This window comes from Marmota monax, unplaced genomic scaffold (assembly GCF_021218885.2).
Source record: "Marmota monax isolate L192 unplaced genomic scaffold, Marmota_monax_Labrador192_F-V1.1 WCK01_AAM20220418_F8-fsc00198, whole genome shotgun sequence".
Classification (NCBI taxonomy): Eukaryota; Metazoa; Chordata; class Mammalia; order Rodentia; family Sciuridae; genus Marmota; species Marmota monax.
This window is the reverse complement of record NW_026693558.1, coordinates 2,867,236-2,878,687: the sequence shown is the minus strand read 5'-3', so window position 1 is coordinate 2,878,687 and position 11,452 is coordinate 2,867,236. Positions and strand designations below refer to the sequence as shown.

Below are 11,452 nucleotides of genomic sequence, written 5' to 3'. Positions count from 1 at the left end.
ATGTTAACATAAGCTGTGTTCTGCAAACTTCTGGAAGCATCTCTAGGCATTTCTTGCTCTAATTGAGTTTAAAAAAATATGGATAAAAGAAGTATCATGATAAATTCCCTTGCAGTTGTCTCTTTTATGTGTGGTACTAATTAATTCTTCTCCTGTTATACTTTGGGCATTCACCCATGAAAAGTTGCTGTGTGACATCTTCTCTTTCTCCAAACTCTTCTCAACAGAGTTTACTCTTAGACTTTAGCTTCAGTTTAACTTTATTCTGTGGCTCTGCACACCAGCCTCAAAGCATTACAACAAGTTGTAGCACTTAGAAGAATTAGTTGACTTGTGTTAACATCATCAGTTTATGAGTCTTTTAAAATTAGATCACTTTATTTTTTTTTTATTTATTGCTAGTGAATCCCTACAACAGTTGTCTCAATGGTTTCATAATCTGAAATTTGTTTCTGATGAGCATATGATAAATTATTTTCCATTTATAAAATGGAATGAAAACTGAGCATATTGAAACAGAATGTTCACTTACATTGTAAATCAGAGGACTAGGAATAACCAAAATAATGACTAATGTTAATAGAAAAATACATAATATTAATGAGATTTAATGACTAAATAAAAAACAGTGATAGAGTTTTCCTGTAAACAGTTCTAGACAATAAAGAATTTATTTAAAAGCATGATAAAATTCAACTATGATTATAATATAAATATTTTTTTTTTAAAAAATTGTCCCTGGGGTAAAGTTCTGAATTATAGTAATGAGATCCTGTTGGGAATTTTATATTCTAAGTTATATTCATTGATTTTTTACTTTGACACAAGACTGAATTTTACCCTGGAGCTCAGTATTATTTTCTGCCATGTGTTAATTTCTTGCATGAATGCCTTATTTACCTTCATTTAGACTATGCTGCAGGTGGAATGTGAGCAGTACTTATTACTGATATTTTTGTTGGCCAGAGCTGAAGGACAACTCAGGGTCTTGCATAGCTCTAGGGTTGCATGTCTATGCAGGCGATTTTGAGGTGTGATTTGTCATTTTGGAAGACTGCCTTCTTAAATGTAATCCTATGAGCCATGATTTAAATTAACAAACATTCTCTGTAGCTTTAGAATAGTTGGTATCTATTTTAAAGGTCTCATTTTTTATTTAAGACTTTGTTGTAACCACCACTCAGTTCATCCCTGTAGGAGTGCTTACTTATGTAATAACTGAGTCAACTACTTCTACTAAGCTGTTGTTATTTTAGCTGCTATCATGTAAACTAGTTTTTCCTCTTCCAAAGCAGGCAATTTATAACATACTACTGAATCCATGTGCATTACAAAACTTATGGTCCTCAAATTTGCAATGTGATTTTCTTTCATTCAAATGCATTTACTTTGATAGTTTCAATAATTACGCATTTCCATCAAGAGTAGTAGGAAAGGAGTACAGTTGGCACTCTCTTATAGTAGGTTCATACAAGAATGGGCTTATAAAAGAAGCTATGTTTATTATCACTGGGCTGTAATTATCAAGTGTGCACAAAGCATCCAGATCTTTCTAAGGTGCTTATCACCTATTAAATATGGCTGCTACTCTTGCCTCAAATGTTTATATATTGGGGCAGACATATAGCTTGTTCATATGTTTTCATCCTAAATAGTAAATTAATTCTATAAGAGTTTTTGTTTTTGTTTTTCCTCATGGCTTGCATTACTGTTGGAGTTCCTCAGAAAAAGTGTCCATGCAAATATCTAATAAAGTCATGTTTAGGAATCCTAGTGCTACTTTGGAGATGACTCTTACTTAGACTCTTTGTGGAAAAGGGACATTCATTGGAGTAGAAAAGCTTGGGCTCTGTTCTTGGCTCTGCTTGTTAATCTCGGCCTCAGTCAGTGTTCCTGTTTTTAAAATAGAAATAATGCTCACATACTTCCGTGGTTGGGAAGATTTTCGGAGATAATATATGAAGTGTCTGACTCACAGTAGGTATACTATAACTATTAGTCGTTTCCCATGAAGACTCAGTATGATCTTAATAGTTAGCTATGCTTCAGTGAAAATTACACTTAAATGTACTAATGTCTCTTTGGTTATCTAGTTATTCTAGTTATTCAGTTGAACTGCTGGAAGATAAAATCGAAGATGCTTTATGGGGATCAAAATATTTAGCTTGCTAGTACCCTTTTCATTTATTTATCAGATGCTTACTGATGTTGTAATAGCTTTAGAAAACTCCAAACACAAATTAACACAGTGTTCACAGGATTGTTATTGATTCTCATTGAATTTAAGTATTTAACTCTTAAATATCTTTGTGTCTTCTTAGGTAAATATTTATAGCCACTAATTGATTCCAAAGGGATTTTTTGATGTTTGCTCTGTAATCCTATGGGATAACTCTAGTTTCTTAAAAAGTTTTCTGAATTTGAAAATACAGAGACAAATACAAGCATTTTCTTCTTTTCCCTTATTTTTGCCTTTCTGGGGTACCTATTTTTAACTTCTTGAGTGCCTCTCCCAGTTTTTTGATGAAAGCAGTGAGTCACCTTCCTTCTTAGGAACCCTGTTGGTAGGATTTGGAATTCAACCACTCCTGAAGGTGGTAGGTCCTGTGCCTGAAACTGTGAAGTCAGTGAGGTTTCCACTTTAATCCCATATTCATTTTGGATATTGTCCCCTGCCTCCTAAGTTACCGCCCTTGAACCCCACCTCTGTTCTTTTTGGTACCCTATATCCACCCTTTATGACCTTGTGCCTTGTACCTTATTCCTCAGTTAGCTCAGGAAGTTGCCTGGAATCATGTCCTGATGGTAGCAAAGCATAATTGATCACCTTCCTTGAGTTAATGTCATACTCATAAATTTTATCATTATTCTTTGTCCTGTTCTTACTGATACCTAAGAAAGAAACACGTACCTCCCTTCCTTCACTCAGCCATACTTTGATAAAAACAAAATCTGAAATTCATCCTTTATTCAAAAAATATTTGTTTTTTGTTTAATAGGAGAGCTTACTATTGGGTAAAAAAAAAAACCAAAAAAACAAACAAACAAACAAAAAAACTGTGAAGCCCTCACTTGGACTTGTTTATTCTGTTATAGCTCAGTAAGTAGAAACTTGGCAGGATTATTACCACATCCTTATTATCTTAAAAAATCTTTCACTGAACTCCTTAAATTAAGGTCATAACTCTCAACTTGGATAGCATTACACTTGCTCTGTCGGAGTTTATTACCTAATCTAAGGGATAAAAGCAGAGTGTTTTAGAAGCTATCAGATGATACACACACACACATATGTGCACATACATGTATATGTAGATTTTATATGTGGAAACTTTGAGACTTTTGAAACCATATTTTAGATATTTGCACAAAGTTTACAAAGACAGCAAATGATAGTGGTAGTTCATGAATTAGAACTGCCATTAATACTTAACCTGATAAAACACTCCTATTGAACCCTAATATCTCTCCTTTATTTATTAATAATTATATTTGGGACATTAATTTGGATCTTTATTATTAAAACTTACAATTCCCATTATGGGTTTACTGGAATCTCTCAGAGGCCCATTCTGGCCCAGCCACTTCCTTTGTTGAAGCTTCCATTGTACTGGAAGTTGAAGAAATGTCTAATACTTTAATATTTATGTTATATTAAAAATATTAGACCAAGAGGGAAGATGGCGGCGAGGGGAGTGCATTACCCCCGTGTGCTGCTTCACTGTGTGGGAGTATGACAAGTCAGGACGGCTAAAGGATATCTTGTTAGGAATTTCCAGCAATAGTGGGGTGCGCCGGAACCTGGAGGAAGGATTTCCATCGCATGAGGATCGGCTACGGGGACTCAAACGCGAGAGGTTTGTCGCACGGAGGGTAACACTGCTTATTCAGCAAATCGCCCCGCGGCTAGAGTCTGCAAGGCGCGCTGGGATAGAGACGCAGGGTTACAGTGCTGCAGTTTCTGCCAGACGCGCAAGCACCGCACTCAGGGCTGAATTCTGGGTTCGAGACGGGGGAAGGAAGCGGTCCATCTCGGTTCTCCACACCGGTCAGACCACAGAGGAGGCCAGCAGCCACCATGTTGGTAAACTGACGTCACCACACCTGTTTTTGACTGACCGCAGCTCATTCAGCCATAGAACAGGTAATTTCAGGCTGCAATTCGCCTGCGGCTTGCAGACAGATTGCTAGGGTTCAGCGCCTGGGGGCTTCTTAAAATCTGATCTTATCGGAGTGAACACGGAGCGCGGGGCGGCCGAGTTCCGGCTCCCTGAACCGTCCCGGAACCGCCCTGGCTCAGGGCTGCGGAGCCCGCGGAGGCTGCTTCTTGGACCCTGCTACTATCAGAGCAAACACGAAACACCAAGAAGCCGAATTCCAGCTCCCGGAACTGAGCCCGCGGGGACTGCTTCTTGGAGCTTACACTTATAGGAGCTTACACCGAGCACGGAGCGGCCGAGTTCCGGCTCCCGGAACTTCCCTGGACCGGGGCTAGGAGCCCGCGGAAACTGTGTCTCGGTCCGGGTCCTGCTGAGGGCAGGTCAGGACTCACCCATTGCTTGGGTTGCCCGGCAAGGGGAACGAAATGCTGCCATTCGCATAGGATACCAACATGGCAGAGATCTGATGTTAGCAGAAAGCGGTGGAGGAGAGATCTTCATCAATACCAGCGGTGACATAAGCAGTTGGTCTCCTGGTAAGGGGGGTGAGGCTCAGTCACCCGAGTCTCCTCAATTTGTCCTCGAGCCAGAGGGAAGGAGCCGGGCCGCCGCCAGCCCCCGGAGCAGGCCCAGCGGCTTGCCAGCGAGGTGACCGCGTGACCCCAATTGGAGAGGGGGCGGAGCGGAGCCGCCACCCACACCCGCCAGGTGGGCAGACCCACGACCCAGTAGTACATGGGCGTGGTAGGAGGGGCAGGGCAGAGCCGCCCTTCACGCTTGCAAGGTAAACAGACCTGTGACAGCCTGGCGGGTCAGGCCCAGTGGCCTGCCAGTGTGGTACACACGTCACCCCAACTCGAGTAGGGGCAGAGCAGATCCTTATCCCACGCCCGGATCAGGCCCTGCCGGTGTGGAGGTCACGTGACCCCAATTGGAGTGGGGGTGGAGCGGAACTGCCACCCGTGCCCGCAGGGTGAGCAGACCAGTGATCAACCTGCAGATCAGGCCCAGGGGTCCGCAGGCGTGGTAGGAGGGGCAGGGCAGATCCGCCGCCCGCGCCTTCAAGGTAGGCAGACCTACAACAGACCAGCGGATCAGGCCCAGGAGCCTGCCGGCATGGTACAAACACCACCCTAATTGGAGTAGTGACAGAGCAGAGTCGCCTCCCTTGCCAGGAACAGACCCAGCATCCTGCAGGCGGGGTAGTCACGACACCCCAATTGGAGTAGGGGCAAAGCAGAGCCTCCACCCGTGCCCGAAAGGTGGGCAGATCTGCGACCGACCAGCGGGACAGGCCCAGTGGCCTGCTGGTACGACAGACACGTCACCCCAATTGGAGTAGGGGCAGAACAGAGCCGCCACCAGCTCCCAGAACAGGCCCAGTGACCTGCCGGCGTGGTAGCCACGACACCCCAATTGGAATAAGGAGAGAGCAGAGCCGCCGCCCGCACCTGCAGGAAAGATACGCAAGCAGTATGAAAAGACAAGGAAAGAAAGGACCACAAGCAATGCAGGTCAACGCAACTTTAGAAGAGGTAACAGCTGCAGCAGATGGAATGTCAGATAAAGAATTCAGGATATACATGCTTCAGATGATCTGGAGTATCAAGGAAGACATTAAACAGCAAAATCAGACAATGAAAGATCACTTCGACAACGAATTACGCAAACAAATCCAGGAAGCAAAGGATCAACTATACAGGGAGATAGAGGTTATAAAAAACAAGCAATCAGAAATCCTAGAAATGCAGGAAGCAATAAACCAACTTAAAAACTCAATGGAGAATACTACCAACAGAGTAGAACACTTAGAAGATAGAACATCAGACAATGAAGACAAAGTATTTCAACTGGAAAAGAACATAGACAGCTCAGCAAGACTGTTAAGAAACCATGAGCAGAACATCCAAGAAATATGGGATAACATTAAGAGACCAAACTTAAGAGTCATTGGGATACAGGAAGGTACAGAGCTCCAAACCAAAGGAATGAGCAGTCTATTCAATGAAATAATACAAGAAAACTTCCCAGACTTGAAGAATGAGACAGAATCCCAAATCCTAGAAGCCTACAGGACGCCGAATGTGCAAAATCATAAGAGATCCACACCTAGACACATTATAATGAAGATGCCCAACATACAGAATAAGGAGAGAATTTTAAAAGCTACAAGAGAAAGGAAGCAGATTACATTTAGGGGCAAGCCAATCAGGATAACAGCTGATCTTTCAACACAGACTCTGAAAGCTAGAAGATCCTGGAATAACATATTTCAAACACTGAAAGAAAATGGGTTCCAACCAAGAATTGTGTATCCAGCGAAATTAAGCTTCAGGATGGAGAATGAAATTAAAACCTTCCACGATAAACAAAAGTTTAAAGAATTTGCAGCTAGAAAACCATCTCTTCAAAACATCCTAGCCAAAGTATTACAGGAAGAGGAAATGGAAAATAACAATGAAAACCAACAGTGGGAGGTAGGACAGTAAAGGGGGGGGGGAACAATCAAAGAGGAAAACAAACAATGTTTAGTAACAGAAATAAACAAATATGGCTGGAAGAACAACCCATATCTCAATAATAACCCTAAATGTTAATGGCTTAAACTCACCAATTAAGAGACACAGGCTAGTAGAATGGATCACAAACAAGACCCAACAATATGCTGCCTACAGGAGACGCATTTGATAGGAAAAGACATACATAGGCTGAAGGTGAAAGGTTGGGAAAAATCATATCACTCATATGGACTTCGGAAACAAGCAGGCGTGTCCATACTCATATCAAATAAAATAGATTTCAAGCCAAAGTTAATCAAAAGAGATAAAGAGGGACACTACATACTGCTTAAGGGAACCATACACCAACAAGACATAACAATCATAAATATTTATGCCCCAAACAATGGTGCAGCTATGTTCGTCAAACAAACTCTTCTCAAGTTCAAGAGTCTAATAGACCACCACACCATAATCATGGGAGACTTCAACACACCTCTCTCGCCACTGGACAGATCTTCCAAACAAAAGTTGAATAAGGAGACTATAGAACTCAATAACACTATTAATAACCTAGACCTAATTGACATATATAGAGTATACCACCCAACATCAAGCAGTTACACTTTTTTCTCAGCAGCACATGGATCCTTCTCAAAAATAGATCATATATTATGTCACAGGGCAACTCTTAGACAATATAAAGGAGTAGAGATATTACCATGCATCTTATCTGATCATAATGGAATGAAACTGAAAATCAACGATAAAAGAAGGAAGGAAAAAGCATACATCAATTGGAGAATGAACAATAGGTTACTGAATGATCAATGGGTTATAGAAGACATCAAGGAGGAAATTAAAAAAATTCTTAGAGATAAATGAAAACACAGACACAACATATCAGAATCTATGGGACACATTGAAAGCAGTTCTAAGAGGAAAATTCATTGCTTGGAGTTCATTCCTTAAAAAAAGAAAAAACCAACAAATAAATGATCTCATACTTCATCTCAAAATCCTTGAAAAAGAAGAGCAAAACAACAGCAAAAGAAGTAGAAGGCAAGAAATAATTAAAATCAGAGCTGAAATTAATGAAATCGAAACAAAAGAAACAATTGAAAAAATTGACAAAACTAAAAGTTGGTTCTTTGAAAAAATAAACAAAATCGACAGACCCTTAGCGATGCTAGTGAAGAGAAGAAGAGAGAGAACTCAAATTACTAGCATACGGGATGAAAAAGGCAATATCACAACAGACACTTCAGAAATACAGAAGATAATCAAAAACTATTTTGAATCCTTATACTCCAATAAATTAGAAGATAGTGAAGGCATCGATAAATTTCTTAAGTCATATGATCTGCCCAGATTGAGTCAGGAGGATATAGAAAACCTAAACAGACCAATATCAATTGAGGAGATAGAAGAAACCATAAAAAGACTACCAACTAAGAAAAGCCCAGGTCCCGATGGGTATACAGCAGAATTTTACAAAACCTTTAAAGAAGAACTAATACCAATACTTTTCAAGCTACTTCAGGAAATAGAAAAGGAGGGAGAACTTCCAAATTCATTCTATGAGGCCAACATCACCCTGATACCTAAACCAGACAAAGACACTTTAAAGAAAGAAAACTACAGACCAATATCTCTAATGAACCTAGATGCAAAAATCCTCAATAAAATTCTGGCGAATCGGATACAAAAACATATCAAAAAAATTGTACACCATGATCAAGTAGGATTCATCCCTGGGATGCAAGGCTGGTTCAATATACGGAAATCAATAAATGTTATTCACCACATCAATAGACTTAAAAATAAGAACCATATGATCATCTCGATAGATGCGGAAAAAGCATTTGACAAAGTACAGCATCCCTTTATGTTCAAAACTCTAGAAAAACTAGGGATAACAGGAACATACCTCAATATTGTAAAAGCAATCTATGCTAAGCCTCAGGCTAGCATTATTCTGAATGGAGAAAAACTGAAGGCATTCCCTCTAAAATCTGGAACAAGACAGGGATGCCCTCTCTCTCCACTTCTCTTCAACATAGTTCTCGAAACACTGGCCAGAGCAATTAGACAGACGAAAGAAATTAAAGGCATAAAAATAGGAAAAGAAGAAATTAAATTATCACTATTTGCAGATGATATGATTCTATATCTAGCAGACCCAAAAGGCTCTACAAAGAAACTATTAGAGCTAATAAATGAATTCAGCAAAGTGGCAGGATTTAAAATCAACACGCATAAATCAAAGGCATTCCTGTATATCAGCGACAAATCCTCTGAAATGGAAATGAGGACAACCACTCCACTCAAAATATCTTCAAAAAAAATAAAATACTTGGGAATCAACCTAACAAAAGAGGTGAAAGACTTATACAATGAAAACTACAGAACCCTAAAGAGAGAAATAGAAGAAGATCTTAGAAGATGGAAAAATATACCCTGTTCATGGATAGGCAGAACTAACATCATCAAAATGGCGATATTACCAAAAGTTCTCTATAGGTTTAATGCAATGCCAATCAAAATCCCAATGGCATTTCTTGTAGAAATAGAGAAAGCAATCATGAAATTCATATGGAAAAATAAAAGACCCAGAATAGCAAAAACAATGCTAAGCAAGAAGTGTGAATCAGGCGGTATAGCGATACCAGACTTCAAACTATACTACAGAGCAATAGTAACAAAAACAGCATGGTACTGGTACCAAAACAGGCGGGTGGACCAATGGTACAGAATAGAGGACACAGAAACCAATCCACAAAACTACAACTATCTCATATTTGATAAAGGGGCTAAAAGCATGCAATGGAGGAAGGATAGCATCTTCAACAAATGGTGCTGGGAAAACTGGAAATCCATATGCAACAAAATGAAACTGAATCCCTTTCTCTCGCCATGCACAAAAGTGAATTCAAAATGGATCAAGGAGCTTGATATCAAATCAGAGACGCGCCGTCTGATAGAAGAAAAAGTTGGCTACGATCTACAGTCGGTGGGGTCGGGCTCCAAATTCCTCAATAGGACACCCATAGCACAAAAGTTAATAACTAGAATCAACAAATGGGACTTACTCAAACTAAGAAGTTTTTTCTCAGCAAAAGAAACAATAAGAGAGGTAAATAGGGAGCCTACATCCTGGGAACAAATCTTTACTCCTCACACTTCAGATAGAGCCCTAATATCCAGAGTATACAAAGAACTCAAAAAATTAGACAATAAGAGAACAAACAACCCAATCAACAAATGGGCCAAGGACCTGAACAGACACTTCACAGAGGAGGACATACAGTCAATCAACAAGTACATGAAAAAATGCTCAACATCTCTAGCTGTCAGAGAAATGCAAATCAAAACCACCCTAAGATACCATCGCACTCCAGTAAGATTGGCAGCCATTAGGAAGTCAAACAACAACAAGTGCTGGCGAGGATGTGGGGAAAAGGGTACACTTGTACATTGCTGGTGGGACTGCAGATTGGTGCAGCCAATTTGGAAAGCAGTATGGAGAGTTCTTGGAAAGCTGGGAATGGAGCCACCATTTGACCCAGCTATTCCCCTTCTTGGTCTATTCCCTAAAGACCTAAAAAGAGCATGCTACAGGGACACTGCTACATCGATGTTCATAGCAGCACAGTTCACAATAGCAAGACTGTGGAACCAACCTAGATGCCCTTCAATAGACGAATGGATAAAAAAAATGTGGCATTTATACACAATGGAGTATTACTCTGCATTAAAAAATGACAAAATCATAGAATTTACAGGGAAATGGATGGCATTAGAGCAGATTATGCTAAGTGAAGCTAGCCAATCCCTAAAAAACAAATGCCAAATGTCTTCTTTGATATAAGGAAAGTAACTAAGAACAGAGTAGGGACGAAGAACAGGAGAAGAAGATTAACATTTAACAGGGATGAGAGGTGGGAGGGAAAGGGAGAGAGAAGGTAAATTGCACGGTAATGGAAGGAGACCCTCAGGGTTATACAGTGGAGGGGGTAGAGAGAGAGGAGGGGAGGGGAGGGGAGAGGTGGGGAGGGGGGAGGGTGGATGATGGGAAAGGCAGCGGAGCACAACAGACACTAGTATGGCAATTTGTAAATCAATGGATGTGTAACTGATGTGAATCTGCAATCTGTGTATGGGGTGAATGTGGGAGTTCATAACCCACTAGAATCAAAGTGTGGAATATGATATGTCAAGAAATTTGTAATGTTTTGAACAACCCACAATAAAAAATTAAAAAAAAAAAAAAAAAAAAAAACAATACCAAAATAGAAGGAAGACCCATAGAGTAGAGGAAGGGGAATGGGAGATGGGGAAGAAATGAGAAAGTAATGCGGACTAAAATGAAGCAAATTATATTTCATGCATATATAGGTTTATCAAAATGAATCCTACTACTATGTATAACTACTGCATGAATAAAAATATTTAAAAAAGCAAAAAAAAAAAAAAAAAAAATATTAATGTGAACTCCTCCTTCTTTCAGTCTTTCCAGTATATCCGTGACTGTGGTAAACTCAAAAACAGGTAATCTCAAAGTCTACATCTGAGGACTGGAAAAGTTGAAACTCAGACTAAATTGCTCTACATGACCCACGTGTGTTAGGATTGAAACCCCCAACCTTACCCACAAGGATTGTGTGACTATGAATATGTGACCTTGGGTCTCTGCAGTTTTTCTCCAAATGAGTCTGTAACTAGAAGCTGGACTGGCAGCTGAACCACCCCACCATCGTTCAGCAAATCCTCTTTCAGTGCTTGTGTCTGATA

At 40.2% G+C, this 11,452-nt stretch overlaps 1 protein-coding gene across 3 annotated transcripts in view; it reads left to right on the top strand.

Annotated features, from left to right (window-relative positions):
- Positions 1-11,452, top strand: part of Nkain2 (sodium/potassium transporting ATPase interacting 2) — a 979,120-nt gene that overhangs the window by 142,662 nt on the left and 825,006 nt on the right. The gene's annotated exons all lie outside the window — the stretch shown is intronic.